This window comes from Saimiri boliviensis, chromosome 4 (genome assembly GCF_048565385.1).
Source record: "Saimiri boliviensis isolate mSaiBol1 chromosome 4, mSaiBol1.pri, whole genome shotgun sequence".
Taxonomy (NCBI): Eukaryota; Metazoa; Chordata; class Mammalia; order Primates; family Cebidae; genus Saimiri; species Saimiri boliviensis.
The window spans coordinates 108,818,863-108,839,727 of record NC_133452.1 but is presented as its reverse complement, the minus strand read 5'-3'; the positions used below and the strand labels follow the sequence as shown (position 1 = coordinate 108,839,727).

At 37.3% G+C, this 20,865-nt stretch overlaps 1 long non-coding RNA gene across 3 annotated transcripts in view; it reads right to left on the bottom strand.

The window, feature by feature from the left end:
* LOC141584318 (uncharacterized) overlaps positions 1 to 20,854 on the bottom strand; it is an 885,764-nt gene extending 864,910 nt beyond the window's left edge. For all 3 annotated transcript variants that reach the window (XR_012517304.1, XR_012517305.1, XR_012517303.1), the window contains exon 1: positions 20,766 to 20,854. This is a non-coding gene — a long non-coding RNA (uncharacterized LOC141584318). The remainder of the gene's footprint in view (positions 1 to 20,765) is intronic.
* Positions 20,855 to 20,865: the final 11 nt, after the last annotated feature.

Below are 20,865 nucleotides of genomic sequence, written 5' to 3'. Positions count from 1 at the left end.
CTTCACAATCTCTCCAGCATCTGTTATTTGTTGACTTTTTTTTTTTTTTTTTTTTTGGAGACGGAGTTTCCCTCGTTACCCAGGCTGGAGTGCAATGGCGCGATCTCGGCTCACCACAACCTCCGCCTCCTGGGTTCAGGCAATTCTCCTGCCTCAGCCTCCTGAGTAGCTGGGATTACAGGCACGCACCACCATGCCCAGCTAATTTTTTGTATTTTTAGTAGAGACGGGGTTTCACCATGTTGACCAGGATGGTCTCGATCTCTTGACCTCGTGATCCACCCGCCTCGGCCTCCCAAAATACTGGGATTACAGGCTTGAGCCACCGCGCCCAGCTATTTGATGACTTTTTATTAATAGCCATTCTGACTAGTGTGAGATAATATCTCATTGTTGTTTTGATTTGCATTACTCTAATCATCTTGAGCTTTTTTTCATATGCCTTTTGGCCACATGTATGACTTCTTTTAACAAGTGTCTGTTCCTGTCCTTTGCCCACTTTTTAATGGGATTGTTTTTCTCTTGTAAATTGGTTTAAGTTACTTACAGATGCTGGATATTAGACTTTCATTAGATGCGTAGTTTGTGAATATTTTCTCCCATTCTGTAGGTTGTCTGTTTACTCTATTGATAGTTTTTTTTGCTGTGCAGATGCTCTTAAGTTTAATTGGGTCCCACTTGTCAATTTTAGCTTTTGCTGCAATTTTGGTATCTTTGTCATGAAATCTTTGCCCATTCCTACATCTAGAATGCTATTGCCTAGGTTATATCCCAGAGTTTTGTAATTTGCGGTTTTACATTTAAGTTTTTAATCAATCTTGTAATTTGGGGTTTTACATTTAAGTTTTTAATCAATCTTCAGTTGATTTTCTGGATACGGTGTACGAAAGTGGTCCTAAAATCCTATCTTTCCTAAGCATTAGATGTATCTCTTGGTTCTCTAGCACAATGTGCTAAATTCTCCTTAGTGCTTTCAATATCTAAGACACTATTTCCTTCTCATGATATGACATCTTGAATAATTCATTCTCTTTCAAACTTGAAACATACTATTTCCCTCCCAGAAGCGAATGCCTGTCATCTTTAAAGTAAACATACTACTGTATTCAAACATTGTTTACAATGGTAAATCCAATGGCTTTGAACTAAACTCTGTTTTACCTTTTGTATGCTGAAAAATGACTAGTTTCTGTACTATAACTGAAATGAGGATAGATGCAAATTTCAATACACAGATTTCTAAAGTCTATATTTTATTTAAAAAAAAATAAATTTCCTTTAAAATTCTGGCCAGGGCAATCAGGTAAGAGAAAGAAATAAAGGGTATTCAAATAGTAAGAGAAAGTCAAATTGTCTCTGCTTGCAGATAATGTGATTTGATGTTTAGAAAACCGCATTGTCTCAGCCCAAAATTTCCTTAAGCTGATAAGCAACTTCAACAAAGTCTCAGGATACAAAATCAATGTGCAAACACCACAGACATTCCTACACACCATAACAGAGAGCCAAATCATAAGTGAATTCCCATTCACAATTGCTACAAATATGATAAAATACCAAGAAATACAACTAACAAGGGGTGTAAAGGACCTCTTCAAGAACTACAAACCACTGCTGAAGGAAATAAGAGAGGACACAGACAGACAGAAAAACATTCCATGCTCATAGATAGTTAGAATCAATATTGTGTTACAGATTCAATGCTCTCCCCATCAAGCTACCATTGACTTTCTTCACAGAATTGGAAAAACCCACCTTGAATTTCATATGGAACCAAAAAGGAGCCCACAAAGCCAAGACAATCCTAGGCAAAAAGAACAAAGCTGGAGGCATCACACTACCAGACTTCAAACTATACTACAAGGCTACAGTAACCAAAGCAGCATGATACTGGTACCAAAACAGATACATAGACTGACGGAACAGAACATAGGCCTCAGAAATAATACTACACATCTACAACCATCTGATCTTTGATAAACCTGAAAAAAAAAAAACAAGCAATAGGCAAAGGATTCCCTGCTTAATAAATGGTGTCGGGAAAACTGGCTAGCCATATGCAGAAAACAGAAACTGGATCCCTTCCTTATACCTCATACAAAAATTAACTTCAGATGGATTAAAGACTTAAACTTAAGACCTAAAACCATAGAAACCCTAGAAGAAAACCTAGGCAATACCATTCAGGACATAGACATGGGCAAGGACTTCATGACTAAAACACCAAAAACAATGGCAACAAAAGCCAAAATTGACAAATGCGATCTAATTAAACTAAACAGCTTCTGGATAGCAAAGGAAACTATCATCAGAGTAAACAGGCAACCTACAGAATGGGCAAAAATTTTTGCAATCTATCTATCTGACAAAGGGCTAATACCCAGAATCTACAAAAGTACTTAAACAAATTTACAAAAAGAAAGCAAACGACCCCATCAAAAAGTGAACGAAGGATAAGAACAGACACTTCTCAAAAGAAGATATTTATGCAGCCAATAAACACATAAAAAGAAACCTCATCATCACTGGTCATTAGAGAAATGCATATTAAAACCACAATGAGATATCATCTCATGCCAATTAGAATGGCGATCATTAAAAAGTCAGGAAACAACAGAGGCTGGAGAGGAAGTGGAGACATAGGAATGCTTTTCACTGTTGGTGGGAGTATAAATTAGTTCAACCATTGTGGAAGACAGTATAGCCATTCCTCAAGGGTCTAGAACCAGAAATACCATTTGACCCAGCAATCCCATTATTGGGTATATACCCTAAAGGGTTATAAATCATTCTAATATAAAGACACGGGCACACATATGTTTATTGCAGCACTATTCACAATAGCAAAGACTTGGAACCAACCCAAATGCCCACCAATGATAGACTGGATAAAGAAAATGTGGCACATAGACACCATGGAATACTAAGCAGCCATAAAAAAGGATGAGTTCAGGTCCTTTGCAAGGGTATGGATGAAGCTGGAAACCATAAACTATCATTTTTGGCAAACTAACACAAGAACAGAAAATGGAACAACACATGCTCTCATTCATAAGTGGGAGTTGAATAATGAAAACACAGGAAGGAGAACATCACACACCGGGTCCTCTCAGGAAGTGGGGGACTAAGGGATATTAGGGATAGCATTAGGAGAAATACCTAATGTAGATAACGAGTTGATTGGTACAGCAATCCACCATAGCATACGTATACCTATGTAATGTGCAAACCTGCACATTCTGCACATGTATCCCAGAACTTAAAGTATACTGAAAAAAAATTGAGACCAACAGTAATAACCAAAAGCTATTCCTTAGAAAAAATAGAACTTTTTATTGCTTTTAAATTTTAGGGCTGTTGTGTTTCAGGTTCACAGCTTCCCTTAGGATATGAGCTCTGAATGTTAGGTTTCTTGTAAGAGATATACTTATTTTTATTATAAATATATGAATATTGGGCACACAATTACGTGAACATTGATCACCTCCACCGATGACTCTCTCAGCAAGAGACTTCTATATGCAAAGTACCATAGAAGTTGGAGCTACAATGAAGGTTCAGGACTTGTGTCTGCCAATAAATAACATCTCATACGTAAAATACTCATCTCCTGGATGAGCATTCTGGTGATATGGATGTTTGCCCCTCATGTCTATTTTCCCAGAACAATAAAAATAAGCTATCCTTCATAAACAAGGAAAACGTGGCTAACTCAGTATCAGTCGCATATGACTTTGATGCTTCTTGTTTCTTTCAGATGTAGTAATAGGTTACCTATTCCTGAACTGTCCAATATGGTAGCCACTATACAAATGTTACTACTGAGCACTTGAAATTAGGCTAGTCCAATTGAGATATGCTGTCAGTTTAAAATACATACTGATCTCAGAATCAGCACCAAAAAAAAAAAATACAAATAACATTTATTATATGCTAAAATATTTTAGAAATATTTGGTTAAATAATATACTATTCATATTCATTTTACCTGTTTTTTTCTTTTACCTTTTCTAATGTGACTATAAGAAAATTTTAAATCAAGTATGTGGTTTGCATTAGATTTCTGTTGAACATCACTGATCTTGTCTCTCTCTCTCCTAGCTCCTAAATAGTACACAATTACAGGTCTAAGACATATAAATTAAGTTAGGTGTATCATATGCTATGATTATAATGGATAAAATTAAGAAGCCAATAAAGGAATGAAACAGGTAACCTCAAAATCTGTCACTAAATGAATTATCCATCTATACAACCAAAAAATAGGGGAAATTGTAACAATGAGTCTAATTATAATAGTGGTAGCAAAAGATCAGTTCTGCCAGTTCAGCCCTGTGAAATATGGTCATTTGGATAATCCTTAGCACCTGCAATGGCTGAATGCTTACCTGTTGATGTGTGTAAAGAATGATGGTGATGATAAGTATCATTTACCAAACACCTAATTTAAATCAGGCACTTTACAAAGATTCTTCATGTACTCTTCACAATAATCTGATGAAATGTATTAATCAGGGCTGGCTAACAGCTGAAACAAACATCTCCCAAGTTTCAGTGGCTTAACAAAATAAATACTAATTCTTGTTTGGTGAGAAGCGACTGGCAGCACACTTTCATCCAGGCCTCTTCTGCCTTATAGTTATTCATCCTCATAGGTGTCTGGAGTCCTCTCCAGTCGGCCACCTAAAAAAGGCAGCACATGGAAGATTTTCATGGGCTAAGTCAGGAAGTGGTGTACTTTATTTCCACCCATATTCCATTGCCAGAAGTCAGCAGTGAAGACACCAACCTATGAGGGAGGCTGAAAAATATAGTTTAACTGTGCCCAGGAATAAAAGGAGAGCACATGGATATTGATGAGCATTAAAGTCTCTGCAACTGGTAAATTTTATCTCCATTTCATAGATGAAAAACTGGCTCTCAGAAACACTTAGATACTTCAGTGTCACAGACCTAGAAAATGGCATTTACAGTTCTGTAGGATACCAAAGCCCAGACTTTTTCCAGGCAACGTTGTAGAATTCACAAAAATTGTCACTAACTCAGGATTAACACTTAACTCAGAAGAAGGATTAGGCAAATGAGCATGAGATGACAGGAATTGAATTGTCTGTCCTCTCCCACCATTATTAAAGAGCAATGTTGGGAAAATCAGTTTAGACAACCAAAATTTCCCTTCTCATTGTTAAATAATATAGCTATGAGACTTGAGATCAACCTTCAACAAGCAAACAAAAAACAAAGAATAAATAGGGTGGGTTATTCATTGCCAAAATGCTGAGTAGTCACATACATAAGTTCCCAGGATATTTAGTAAGTAATTATAGTGTAGCAGGATGAGTGTGTGTTGCTCCCCCAAAATATTTGCATTTTGAAGGCTAAAATAATCTCTTATTTATCCAGAAGCTAAAAATACCTAGAACATCTTAACAATCCAGTTTATTTTGCAATACTATTGAATAACAATTATTGCTTGTATTTCTGAGCCTAGGCCACTATAAGATTCTGAAGTTTTTGAATTATCAAAGAGAGATTTTATTATGTTTTGTTTAACATTATCATTAAAAATTCTATTATAAAATAATTCAGCTGGGCACGGTGGCTCACGCCTGCAATCCCAGCAGTTTGGGAGGCGGAGGCTGAGGCGGGCAGATCATGAGGTCGGGAGATCAAGACCATCCTGGCCAACATGGTGAAACCCTCTACTAAAAATACAAAAAAAAAAATTAGCTGGGTGTGGTGGTGCATGCCTATAGTCCCAGCTACTCGGGAGGCTGAGGCAGGAGAATTGCTTGAACCCAGGAGGCAGAGATTGCAGTGAGCCAAGATCTCGCCACTGTACTACAGACTGGGCCACAGTGTGAGACTCCATCTCAAAAAATTCATTTAACATTGATAATTCATGTAGATTGCTTACATCAAATCAGCCACATTGCCCAAAAATCCAGAATCATTTAATCCCTGATATTTCTGAAAGAACAAAAATTAATTGCAACACGGGGAAAGACTAACATGGAATGACTAACAGCAAATTAGAACATTTTCTTCTGGACAGATGACTAGTGAGCTGGCTATGAAGTGCAGATAAAATTATTAGGTATATATAAAAATCATTAAACTAATCTGGCTATAAATGAGATGGAAATTAAGGCACATCAAAAGATTAGTTAGGTAAAAAGTGCTGACATCACTCATACGAAACCCTGAAGTTCACAGATTTAAAATTATATTTGATAGGAAAGATCACTTTAGACTCTAACTTGCTGATACCAATGATCAAATTTCTTTTAGTGGCCACTGAATTAGACAATTGGTTCAAGAAGGAAAGTGTGGAAGCAAAGAGACAGGAAAACTATGACTATGACAGAATAATCATTATGGTTATGAAAAGTGACAGATCCAAAGATACTACTGGTCATTTGCTATGTTTTTTTTTTTCTATTTTTATATGCATTACATCTAAGGAGCACTTCATCCACCTCTAGGTCTTATTAATCAGTATTCTTGAATGTAGTGAATTTTATGAACATGTTTCTGAGAGAATATAGTGTCTTTCTCAGTTCTATTATTCTCTGAATGTTATTTATGTCATGTAAGCCTCCTTCTTCTACAGTTTTCACAGTATATTATATTATCTAGCTTTGTATGAGAAGTATAATTTATGCTTTGTATGAGAGGCATAAAACTCTGGGAAACAAAAGATGATGTGTCATAACTTCATCTTCATGGGCACACAACTTCAGTTAAACCTTTTCGTCTAACAGGTACTGTCTCCTAACTGGGAGAATGGCATTTTCAGATAAGCAGTTTTCCTCCATGCTTTGTTAGAAATCATGGACAAGTTTTGTTCCATCAAAACTTCTGTACTAACTTGCTCAAAAATAATGCTTAAAGCTAAGGTTGTCTCAGCTTCAAAAGTGATGATGCCAGACTATGCAAGACCACTGAAGTTGAGTGCATTAAGTTTTTACCACCACATGTCAAGCATTGTGCTGCACACCTTTAAATATCTGCACAACCATTCTGTCAATCCAGTTATCTGATCTGTCAGCCGGAATCTCATGCTCTGAGACAGGCTATTCCGGGAAATTCCATCTCTCTTAATCCTATGGACTGGCTTTCGCATAATCAAATGTGTCTTCTACTTTTGCTGAACTCTTGTTCTCACATGTTTTGCCCTTTGCAGATGTTCCTTATCTTTGTTATATGCAAACCTTCTTTCCTTGATTTCTCCCAAACCACAGACAGTGCAATACAGTCACGTTGTTACATTGCCAAAATGCCAACAACTAAACATTATAAATTAGACCTCTACAGTCTTTAAAGTTCTTAGCCACCACGCTATCAAGGTATTTGTCTCCTTCTCCACAGGATTCACCCTCCTATCTACCTTGCATGGCCTTTTCTCTAACGCCATTCCCTTGTCTTTCTGACATCTCTCCTCCCACATCTCTATTCATTACTTTGTACATAACTGTTTAGTTCTCTCTTTGTACTGCAGTCCCTTTCTAGATCTTATCCTCAAGGCCTCACCTTCCACACACAGAAAAGCTTATCAAAGCATTTTTTCTAAATGAAGACAGTGCCCAGTTCCCTAAGTGGAACTCTAGTACCACTGGTTCACAATATTTTGGGCCTACTATATATATATCACATACACACACACACACACACACACACACACACACACACACACACATATACACATATACACACATATACCTACTTAATTTAAAAAATACAGCAACCAGGCCTCACAAGAGATGAATTACACAGCTCACATATCTTGAAAATGCAGGCAATTTTATTCTAAATGTGTTTGTTTTTTAAAAACATGATGCTGGGTTTAAAAACATTTTTTAATAAACTTTACTTTTTAGAGCAACTTCAGGTTCACAGTAAAACTCAGCACAAAGTAGAGAGTTTCCATACCTGCCTTTCCTACCCCCACACACAGATAAAACCTCCCCTACTATCAATATGCTGCACCACAAAGGTACATTTGTTACAACCAATGAACCTACATTATTATATCATTATCACCTGAAGTCCACAGTTTGTGTATTTTTTTTTCATTCTATGACCTAGGCTGGATGCAGTGGTGCAATCTCGGCTTACTGAAACCTGTGTCACTCAGGTTCAATAAATTCTTCTGCCTCAGCCTCCTGAGTAGCTGGAATTACAGGCACCTGCCACCATGCCTGGATAATTTTTGTATTTTTAGTAGAGACAGGGTTTTGCCATGTTGGCCAAGTTGGTCTCAAACTTCTGACCTAAGGTGATTCACCTGCCTCAGCCTCCCAAACTGCTGGGATTACAGGGTTGAGCCACCACGCCCAGCCCACAGTTTGCGTACTGTACCACAAGATTATAACTGCTAGATCTTATGGTAAGAATAAGTTTAATTTTGTAAGACACTGCCAAACTGTCTTCCAAAGTGGATGTAGTATTTTGCATTGTCAGTGTTTTGAATTCTGGTCATTTAAAAAGGTATGTAGTGTTATCTCATTGTTATTTTAATTTACAATTCTCTAATGACATAGGATATTGACTATCTTTTTATGCCTATTTGCCATATGTATAACTTCTTTGGTAAGCTGTCTAGTCAGACAACTAGTTTTAAAAAAAATACTTTTATGATATTCATCATTTGGTATGAACCTTTATTCTGCTTTTAGAATTAAAAAGAAGCAACTCAAATTCTCTCATTTTACAAATAAGAAAACCGAGCCAGTAGAGGTGAAACTGAATCCATGAAAGTAGCTATAAATTTAGAGGGAGACGCCAGGCACAGTGGTTCACACCTGCAATCCCAGCACTTCGGGATGACAAGGCAGATGGATTACGAGGTCAGGAGTTTGAAGACAGCCTGGCCTATATAGTGAAACCATGTCTCTAATAAAAATACAAAAATTAGCCAGTCGTGGTGGTGGGTGCCTGTAATCCCAGCTACTAAGGAGGCTGAGGCAAGAGAATAGCTTCAACCCGGGATGCAGAGGTTGCAGTGAGGCAAGATCATGCCACTGCACTCCAGCCTGGGAAACACAGTGAGACTCCATCTCAAAAAAATAAATAAATAAATAAATAAATAAATAAATCAGAGGGAGAAGAAGCAAGCTGAGAAGCCAGTGAAACATACAGGTTAGACATGATCAGAGAGAAGGAAGTAGAATAAAAAGGGCAGTGTTATAAGAATCAAGGGAGACTAGAGGTGAAATTAGATTTTGTTTCGTTTTGTTTTGAGAGAGTTTTGCCAGCAGCAATAGGCCCTGTATATAGTGCAAATAATCACTGATCACTGGGAGCAGCAGGACAGAGTGGAAAGAGTATTAGACTGCCTCTGATGGTAACCTGGGATAAGCGACTTAAAAATATTTCTGGGGGGATTGCTAGCAAGGTGATCGAACAGGAACAGCTCTGGCACATAGCTCCCAGCGAGAGCCATGCAGCAGGTGGGTAATCTCCACATTTCCAACTGAGGTACCTGGCTCATTTCACTGGAACTGGTTGGAGAGTGAGTGCAGTCCAAGGAAGGTGAGCTGAAGCAGGGTGGGGCAATACCTCACCTGGGAAGCACAAGAGGCCATGGAACTCCCTCTCCTAGCCAACAGAAGCCATTAGGGAATTTTCCCAGCTCTCTGGCACGCTGACTCAGATGCTGTGCTTTTGCCACAGTCTTCACAACACGCAGACCAGAAGATTCCTTCCAGTGCCTACAACACTAGGGCCCTGGGTTTCCAGCATAAAACTGGGTGGCCATTTGTGAAGATGCCAAGCTAGCCACAGCAGTTTTTTTTTTTTTTTTCATAGCCCAGTGGTGCCTGAAATGCCAGTGTGATAGAACCGCTTATTCCCCTGAAAAACGGGCTGAAGACAGGGAGTCAAGTGATCTGGCTCAGCAGGTCCCAACCCCATGAAGACCAGTAAGCTAAGATCCACTGGTTTGAAATTCCCACAGCCAGCACAGCAGTATAAGTTTGACCTGAGACATTCGAGCTCAGTGGGGGGAGGGGTGTCCACCATTGTTGAAGCTCAGGTAGGCAGCTTTAACTTCACCTGGGTAAACAAAGTCCCCAGGGAAGTTTACACAGCGACTGAGCGACTGCCTGCAGAGCTCAGCGAAGCCTCTGCAGGCAGACTGTGTCACTAGATTACCTCCTCACCGGGCAGGACATGTCTGAAAAAAGGCAGCAGCCTATCAAAAACCAAACACCTCTTCTCCAAGGTATCACAACTCCTCACCAGCAAGGAAACAAAACTGAACGAAGAATGAGTTTGACAAACTGACAGAAGGAGGCTTCAGAAGGTGGGTAATAACAAACTTCTTCAATCTAAAGGAGCATGTTCTAAGCCAATGCAAGGAAGCTCAGAATCTTGAAAAAAGGTTAGATGAAATGCGAACTAGAATAATCAGCAGAGAGAACATAAACAACATGATGGAGCTGAAAAACAGCATCAGATTTTCGTGAAGCAAACCCAAGTTTCAATAGACAAATAGATCAAGTGGAAGAAAGGATAATAGAGATTGAAGATCAACTCAATGAAATAAAACAAGAAGGCAAATTTAGAGAAAAAAGAGTGAAAAGAAATGAACAAAGCCTCCAAGAAATATGGGATTATGTGAAAAGACAAAATCTATGTTTGATTGGTGTACCTGAAAGTGATGGAGAGAATGAAACCAAGTTGGAAAACAGTCTTTAGAATATTATTCAGGAGAACTTCTCTAACCTAGCAAAGCAGACCAACATTCAAATTCAAGAAATACAAAAAACACCACATAGATATTCCTTGAGAATAGCAACCCCAAGACACATAATCATCAGATTAACCAGAGTTGAAATGAAGGAAAAAATGCTAAGGGCATCCAGAGAGAAAGGTAAGGTTACCCACAAAGGGAAGCCCACCAGACTTAATAGAGATCTCTCAGAAGAAACCCTACAAGCCAGAAGAGAGTGGGGGCCAATATTCAACATTCTTAAAGAAAAGAACTTTCAAAAAAAAAAAAAAAAAGAAAAGAAAAGAACTTTCATCCCAGAATTTCATATCCAGCCAAACTACGCATCATAAGCTGAAGAGAAATAAAATTCCTTATGGACCAGCAAATGTTGAGAGATTCTGTCACCATCAAGCCTGCCTCCCAAGAGTTCCTGAAGGAAGGACTAAACATGAAAAGGAACAACCAGTACCAGCCACTGCAAAAACATACCAAATTGTAGAGATCATTGATGCTATGAAGAAACTGCATCAACTAAGGGGCAAAACAACCAAGTTGCATCAAAATGGTAGGATCAAATTCACACATAAGAATATTAACCTTAAATGTAAATAGGCTAAATGCCCCAATTTAAAAACACAGACTGGCATATTGGATAAAGAGTCAAGACCCATCGGTGTGCTGTATTCAGAAGACCCATCTCACATGCAAAGACACACATAGACTCAAAATAAAGGGATGGAGGAAGATTAACCAAGCATATGGAGAGCAAAAAAAAAAAAAAAAAAAAAAAAAAGCAGGGTTGCAATCCTAGTCTCTGATAAAACACAATTTAAACCAACAAAAATTAAAAGAGACAAGGGCATTACATAATGGGAAAGGGATCAATGTAACAAGAAGAGCTAAATATCCTAAATATATATGCACCCAATGCAGGAGCACCCAGATACATAAAGTAAGTTCTTCGTGACCTACAAAGAGACTTAGACTCCCACACAATAATAGTAGGAGACATTAACAACCCCACTGTCAATTATCAGACAGATCAATGAGACAGGATTTGAACTTAGATCTGAACCAAGTGTACCTAATATACATTTACAGAACTCTCCACCCAAAATCCACAGAATATACATTCTTTTCAGCGCCATATTGCACTTATTCTAAAACTGAGCATATAATTGGAAGTAAAACACTTCCCAGCAAATGGAAAAGAATGGAAATCCTAACAAATAGTCTCTCAGACCACAGTGCAATCAAATTAGAACTCAGGACTAAGAAACTCATTCAAAACTGCAAAACTACATGGAAAGTGAACAACATGCTCCTGAATGACTACTGGATAAATTATGAAATGAAGGCAGAAATAAAGATGTTCTTTGAAACCAATGAGAACAAAGACACAACGTACCAGAATCTCCGGGACACATTCAACGCAGTGTATAGAAGGAAATTTATAGCAACAAATGCCCAAAAAAGAAATGAGAAAAGATCTAAAATCAACATATTAACATCATGATTAAAAGAAGTAGAAGAGCAAGATCAAACAAATTCAAAAGTTAGCAGAAGACAAGAAATAACTAAGATCAGAGCAGAACTGAAGGAGATGGAGACGCAAAAAACCCTTCAAAAAAATCAATAAATCCAGTAGCTGTCTTTTTGAAAAGATCAACAAATAGACAGACTGCTAGACAGACTAATAAAGAAGAAAAGAGAGAAGAATCAAATACATGCAATAAAAAATGATAAGGGGATATCACCACCAATTCCACAGAAATACAAACTACCATCAGAGAATACTATAAATACCTCTATGTAAATAAACCAGAAAATCTAGAAGAAATGGATAAATTCCTGGACACTTACACCCTCCCAAGACTAAACCACAAAGAAGTCGAATCACTGAATAGATCAATAACAAGGCCTGAAAGTGAGGCAGCAATTAATAGGCTACTAACCAAAAAAAAGTCTAGAACCAAACAGGTTTGCAGCCGAATTCTACAAGAGGTAAAAAGAGGAGTGGTACCATTCCTTCTGAAATGATTCCAAACGATGCAAAAAGAGGAAATCCTCCCTAACACTTTTTATGAGACCAACATAATCCCAATACCAAAACCTGGCAGAGACACAATTAAAAAAGAAAATTTCAGGCCAATATCCATGATGAACATTGATGCAAAAATCCTTAATAAAATACTGACAAACCGAATGCCACAGCACATCAAAAAGCTTATTCATCATGATCAAGTCAGCTTCATCCCTGGAATGAAAGGCTGTTTCAACATATGCAAATCTGTAAGTGCAATCCATCACATAAACAGAACCAAAGACAAAAAACACATGATTATCTCAATAGATGCAGAGAAGGCCTTCAACAAAATTCAACAAAATTCAGCCCTTTATGCTAAAAACTCTCAATAAACTAGGTATTGATGGAACACAGCAAAATAATAAAAGCTATTTATGACAAACCCACAGCCAATATCATACTGAATAGGCAAAAACTGGAAGTACTCCCTTTGAAAACTGGCACTAGACAAGGATGCCCTCTCTAACAACTTCTTATAAACACAGTATTGGAAGTTCTGGCCAGGGCAATGAGGCAAGAAAAATAAATAAAGGGTATTCAATTAGGAAAAGAGAAAGTCAAATTGTCTCTATTTGCAAATGACACAATTGTATATTTAGAAAACCCCATGGTCTCACCCCAAAATCTCCTTTAGCTGATAAGCAACTTCAGCAAAGTCTCAGGATACAAAATCAATGTGCAAAAATCACAAGCATTCCTATACACCAATAACAGACAAACAGAGAGCCAAATCATGAGTGAACTCCCATTCACAATTCCTGCTAAGAGAATAAAATACCTAGGAATACAACTACCAAGGGATGTAAAGGACCTCTTCAAAGAGAACTACAAACCACTGCTCAAGGAAATAAGAGAGCATATAAACAGATGGAAAAACATTCCATGCTCAGGGTTAGGAAAAATCAGTATCATGAAAATGGCCACACTGCCCAAAGTAATTTATAGATTCAGTGCTCTCCCCATTAAGTTACCATTGACTTTCTTCACAGACTTGGAAAAAACACCTTATATTCCATATGGAACCAAAAAGGAGCCCACGCACTAGCCAAGGCAATCCTAAGCAAACAAACAAACAAACAAACAAACAAACACAAAGCCGGAGACATCATGCTACCTGACTTCAAACTATACTACAAGGCTACAGTAATCAAAACAGCATGGTACTGGTACCAAAACAGAGATATAGACCAGTGGAACAGAACAGAGGCTTCAGAAGCAATGTCACACATCTACAACTATTTGATCATTGACAAGCCTGACAAAAACAAGCAATGAGAGAAAGATTCCCTATTTAATAAATGGTGTTGGGAAAACTGGCTAGCCATATGCAGAAAGCTGAAATTGGTTCCCTTCCTTACAACTTATACAAAAATTAACTCCAGATGGATTAAAGATTTAAAAATAAGACCTAACACCATAAAAACCCTAGAAAAAAACCTAGACAATACCATTCAGGACATAGGCATGGGCAAGGACTTCATGACTAAAACACCAAAACAATGGCAACAAAAGCCAAAACTGACAAATGGGATCTAATTAAACTTAAGAGCTTCTGCACAGCAAAAGAAACTGTCATTACAGTCAACTGGCAAGCAACAGAATGAAAAAAATTTTTGCAATCTACCTATCTAACAAAGGGCTAATATTGAGAATCTACAAAAACTTAAACAGATTTACAAGAAAAAAACAACTCCATCATAAACTGGGCAAAGAACACGAACAGACACTTCTTAAAAGAAGACATTTATGACCCCAACAAACATATGAAAAATGCTCATCATCACTGGTTATTAGAGAAATGCAAATCAAAACCACATTGAAATACCATCTCACGCCAGTTAGAATGGCGATCATTAAAAAAATCTGGAGACAACAGATGCTGGAGAGGATGTGAAGAAACAGGAACACTTTTAAAGTGTTGGCGGGAGTGTAAATTAGTTCAGCCACTGTGGAAGACAGTATAGCCATTCTTCAAGGATCTAGAAACAGAAATCCCATTTGACTCAGCAATCCCATTACTGGGTATATACCCAAAGGATTATAAATCATTCTATTATAAAGACACATGCACACATTATGTTTATTGCATCACTGTTCACAAAAGCGAAGACTTGGAACCAACTGCCGCCCATCAAAGATAGACTGGATAAAGAAAATGTGGCGCATATATACCATGGACTACTATACAGCCATAAAAAAGGATGAGTTCACATCCTCTGCAAGGAAATGGATGAAGGTGGAAACCATCATTCTCAGCAAACTGAAACAAGAACAGAAAACCAAACACCACATGTTCTCACTCATAATTGGGTGCTGAACAATGAGAACACATGGACACAGCAAGGGGAACATCACACACTAGGGCCAGTTGAGGGGTGGAGGGCTACAGGGGGGACAGCAGGGGTCGGGGGTTAGGGGAGGGATAGCATTCAGAGAAATACCTAATGTAGATGATGAGGTGATGGATGCAGCAAACCACCATGGCATGTGTATATCTAATGTAACAAACCCACACATTCTGCACATGTACCCCACAACTTAAAGTATCATAACAATAAAATTTAGAAAATAAAAAAAAATTCTGGGTTCTAGTGTGTTCATCTGTAAAATGAGACTATGTTTCTTCTAGTTTCTAAATTCAATGTTTTCTTTTCTGCAAGATGTTCCCTTTGTCAATTTTTTGTAGATCATCCTTTTTCTTTGATAATTTTGCTAATTTATTTGTCATCTATATTTCTGTGTCCTGTTAGATCTTTGATGACTGACCATCTAACAAAGATCTCATTTCCCTCTGTATGCTTAGAGAAATACAGTTATAATATCTCTTTAAAAACATCTAATACAGTATTTACAAATAGAGAAATGATTTATGTAAGTAGTCTTCTCTTATTTGTTACAATTTTGTCAAGATGTTATAGTATAAACTTTACTATTTATTCTAAATAAAATGTCAAAAAATTAAGATTTTCTCCCCAAGTAATTTATGTATCTGCAGTATCATGTTAGCTTTGATACTATTAAAATTTGGAATTAAATACTTTTTGAAGGATAACATAACTGTGGGCAAAGCTACCTAAAATCTACTGCTTTCAAAGCAGATTTTAACATCAATAAGAAGCAGTCTTTACCAAGGTGGGAGTTTCACAGCTTAACCCTGAAAAGGACAGTATAAATTAGTTAAGACATAATTACAACTAATAATTGTTACTATTACTATAGTAGCTTCATTTATAAAATATTACTTCTTCCCTAATTAAATGAAGCATTCAGTGCTTCACATAAGCAATTAAAATATTAAAAAGTTACATTATGCATCTCAAAATGTGAAAACCAAGAATAATAAGCCAGATAATACAAAAGAAAAACAGTGATGTGAAATGAGCTAAGGCAAAAACAAGCAAAGTGAAAACACATTTAAACCAAAACTTTTCTGAAAAATTGAGATACCCAAGAGGTCAATCAAGCATGTACACATAATCCAGTGGTATTAAATCTAACAGCCAAATATAGGGTAGCCCAGTCTAACAATCAAATGATATAGTGGATTGACTGATTCAAGTTTAGAGAGAGCAGAGACATACTTGACAGCACTTTTTCGGGACTAAGTTGCAACTTTCAAGGTGAAGACGTAATCATGAGACTAGAGCCCTGTGTAAGGCAGGTATGGGAGACAAGTAAATAAAGCTGAGTGGCAAAATATCTGCATGGTACACACAATATCCTATGTACCTGTATCATTTTAGGTACCAGAAGATAAACATCTGCAACCTATTAAGAAAGCAAGAAACAAACCTGGAAATAAAATAAAAGGCTAGAAGAAAAGCTATATCCAACGTCTGGGGTATTTGTGAGATAAAATAGGATAATATCTCACTTCATTTCTGGAAAGTCTGAATCCAATTACTTAAAAAAAAAAACTCACTATAGACAATATTAACAAATATTTCTTTCTTCTTTGTGAAATCACTCTTCCTTAACCCTTTGTCATCTAGTTAACAGTAAAACATTTCTTTGAAAGGTCACTAAAAATCTAATAAGTACTACATTAAAAGGCATGTCTTCCATCCTCAAGTTTTTGACCTGTACCATGATATTATAGATCACCTCTTTTTGACAATTTTACTTTGGTTCTACAACATTGTAGTATTTTAATCTTCACCTTATCCCTTCAAGTTTTTTTCTGTTTCCTTTGGTTTCTTCATTTACCAATATATTTTCCATAGGTATTTAATTATAAAGTGTAACAAAGTCTAAAGCAATTTTAGTGCCTCTGATATCTTTTTGAACAAGCCAAGGACCTTAATATGCACTTCAAGGTTAGTTTTGTTCCACTCAGCATTTAGAATATATGATTCTATTCTCCATGACACTTGGGATTTTAATTTTTGAGATGTCTGGAATTGTCCATCATAAGCTAGGTACTCTCATAGACTTCAACTCAAAGTCAGACCACCCAGCATAAATCGATAAAAAGATGATAATGGTACATCTGAAATACCAAGCACCAGAGGGTATAAGCCTACATGAACAGGCAGCTCAGACACACATGCCATTTAACAAGGTTGCCCCAAAACATCTCTCTCACTTCACTCCAATGGTTATGTAGGGATTACTGTATGGCCAGCTGAAGGAGGAGGAAAATTCCTGAGCTTTTATGGCAAGATTATGGATAAACTGGCTTGGTATGCAGGTACCAGTCAAAAATAAGAAGCAGCTGTGTAACATCATCACTCATAAAGTCATTGAATAACACCGGAGAAGAAAAATTTCCCTAAAAAGTGAAACTTCGAGCAGTACACCTAGAGATCCACTTTGTATGAAGTTCTATAAATTCCTTACGGCCGAAAGGTATAAAAGTCAGCTTTAAATTCTCCTTCTCATTTATTCTTATCGGTCTTAGTTTTAACATAACATAAAACTAAGTCAAGCCGCTTATGCAAAAGAAAAAGGGGGTGGGGGAATTTTTGTGATAAGGATACAGGAATATTTTATAGAACTCCAAGGCAGGAATGAAACCAGGCCTATGGAAAAATTCTTAAAGAAGAGACTGAAATTGCATCTGGACTATTTCTCTATCTCATCTTTGATCCTCTTGGAAAGCATCATTGTCTCTCCCTTCTCTCTCTCTTTCTCACCACCTCCTCTACACTATTTCTATTCCTCTAGTAGAAAAACGGCCAATCTATATCTCCCAAGGTTTTATATAAATATACATACAAGTGTATGTCACAGCTCTGTCACCTGAGAGACTAATGTTTTTAATTTGGTGTAATTATAGATTCTCATGTCAAAAATTCCACTGGTTCAACTGGAATTAGGTACCTATTCTTGGTACAATCAACTTTGTAGAGTCACCTTATTCAAAATAGTTGCTAGGGGCTCAGTCTTGACTCTGAGGGAGAACTGAGTTACTATGAGCTCAACAAATAGCTAGGATACAATATCCTCTTTATTCATTCTCCCAATCATTCCAGCTGAAAAACTCCTAAGTCAGTTTAGGCTTATCCTTCTCTTTCATATACTACCAATATATAATTGTCACAAAGAATTAATTCATTCTTCTTTCAAAATACAGTATTATCTATTCCTTCTCTATTCTCACAGACTTTATTACTTGCCAAAATGATAATTCAAAAAGATATTACACTGTAGTTAAATTTGCATTTCTTAAACTACTGGTGAAGATAAACTAATTTTTTTCGTCTTATAGATTGTTATTATTTGCTTAATTGGTCTGAATTGTGGACTTTATTGTGTCTCTCAAAATTCGTTTGTTGGAGTGCTAACTCCAATGTGAGTGTATTTGGAATAGGGCTTTTAAAAAGGTAATTAAGGTTAAATGGAAGTCATAAAGGTGAGGCTTTAGGAAGAGACATAGGGGTAGTGTGCACGGAGGCAAGGCTATGTGAAGACATGGCAAGAAAGTAGCTGTCGGCAAGCAAACGAGAAAGGCCTTGGGGGAAACCAAACCTGCTGACACCTTAATCTTGGACTTCTAGCCCCCAGAACCATGAGAAAATACATTTGTGCTATTTGTTTCAAAGTTTTTGATGCTTAAAGACCTTTGTTATGGCAGGAATGGCAATCTAATACGGTTTGCCTCAGTGTTCATTATCTATTTTTCTTATTTTGTTCTTGTTGTTATTGCTGTTGCCATCGCTGGGCCTCAGCCGTGCTGTTCTCTGTATCTAGGCTGCTTCTCTCCACACCCCACCAGAAGAGAGGTCCTAGAAAAAAACCCTATTCACCTGTCCTTCAAGACCCAGGTGCAATGCATCTTCTCTGGATCCTCACATATCTCAGTGCTGCCCCTGGTCACTCCGTTTTATTAAATACCTCGAAACCGAGGGAGAATGAGTTGTTTTTTTCTCTATTTTTCTTTTGAGATGTTTATTTCTTCTAGTAACAGCTCTCTAAGCATTAAGACTCTTAGCCCTTTATACACAGTAAACATTAACAGATATTTTTAGCAATGTATATGCCCCCACACCTTTGCTTGGTTTCATTTTGCTTTGAATATCTGATATTTTTAAAATACAGTCCAGTTTTCCAAACTTTTCCTTTATGGTTGCTGCATTTGAAATTATGATTAAGTCCAGCCTTCCTATCAACCAGAATATTTATATTTATATATACGTTCGTCCAATTATTCTCTTTGGTCTCACTTGAATTATTTTCAATGTATGATGTAAGATAGAAATTTTTTAAAATATAGCTTACCATTATCTCTGTACCATTTAATCACTTTTCCACTGATACGAAATCTGTTATCATATACTAAATAGACTTGGACATTCATTCATTCAATTATTTATTTTGGAGGCTATATTCTTCCAGAAAGATAATCTTCCACCAAGTTTAAGAAACATTATTTTGGGTGTCTTAAATCATAAAAGACTATGAGGGAAATTTCTTAACAGTTTTTAAATTAAACTTGTTTTCAGCTAACAATAAACAAAATGAATATACACAAAATTATGTTAATCCAGTGGTGAGCCTAATTAAAGGAGGGAGTACGATCTGATTTAGTTGAATTACACTAATCAAAAAGAACAGAAAAAACAATGGTTTAGAAACTATAAGAGGACTGCCAGCTTTTTAAGGCTCTTTTTAAAAGAACAGTTCTTGTCCTTCTAAAACTATTCAAAATTCTTTTTTCCCCCTCGATTCGCTTGATAAAATTCAGATAGTAAAGGCATATAAGTCGGTGGGGCTATTTTTACAGAGATCATTGCTTAGTGCTAGGAGACTATCCAGAACATAGAAAGTTGAGGACTGTGTTCTGAGGTTCTCTCAAGAAAGGGGCACAGAGAAGCTCCCAGTTGTACAGGCTGAGCAATGTCCATGTTGGACGTGCTTTGATACCACCTAAATCTCTCCTGTCCGATTTCAAAGCCGGAACCATTCCAGAGTTTTTAGAAAAAAATAAATAAATAAACAAATGGGAGGCAGGAAAACGATGCCAAAGCCACAGCTATTATTACAAACATTCATTATTTTCACTCTTGCTTTCCCTATGCAATGCACTCTTACATACAGTGGGCACCGTATAAGCAACATAGCAAATGTGAAAAATATTATCAACATTGCTTTAGGGAAGATGAAACTGAGATACGAGGTATCACCAACTATCCAACATCAAAGGCGCAAAAAGTTCACCTCAACAGAAACCTGTCACGAACCACAAAAACGTAGCCAAGGAAGCCTAGAAAGGCTGTACCCCAAGCGGGGACGGTAAAGTCAGAAAACACAAGGGTGGGGTAATCACAGACCCGGGACAGGGAAATCTAAAAGTCCACTCGACCTCACTACTGCTATCCAACTCCCTCTGAGGTGCAGAGGTGCGGATGGGACACCCAAAAGTTGCGAGAAAGGGCAGAGCTAACTGATAAGGCCAGAGAAAGCCCGCTGAGATTTTTTGAAGGCCGTAAGGTAAACATGTTGAAAACTGTAACTACTCACTCTGCCTGCACCTAGTGAAAAAGATGCGGCAAGATGAACAGGGCGTAGCTAGCGCCCGCCAGAAGCTCCGCGGCCTCCACGCCCGTCCCAGCATACTTTG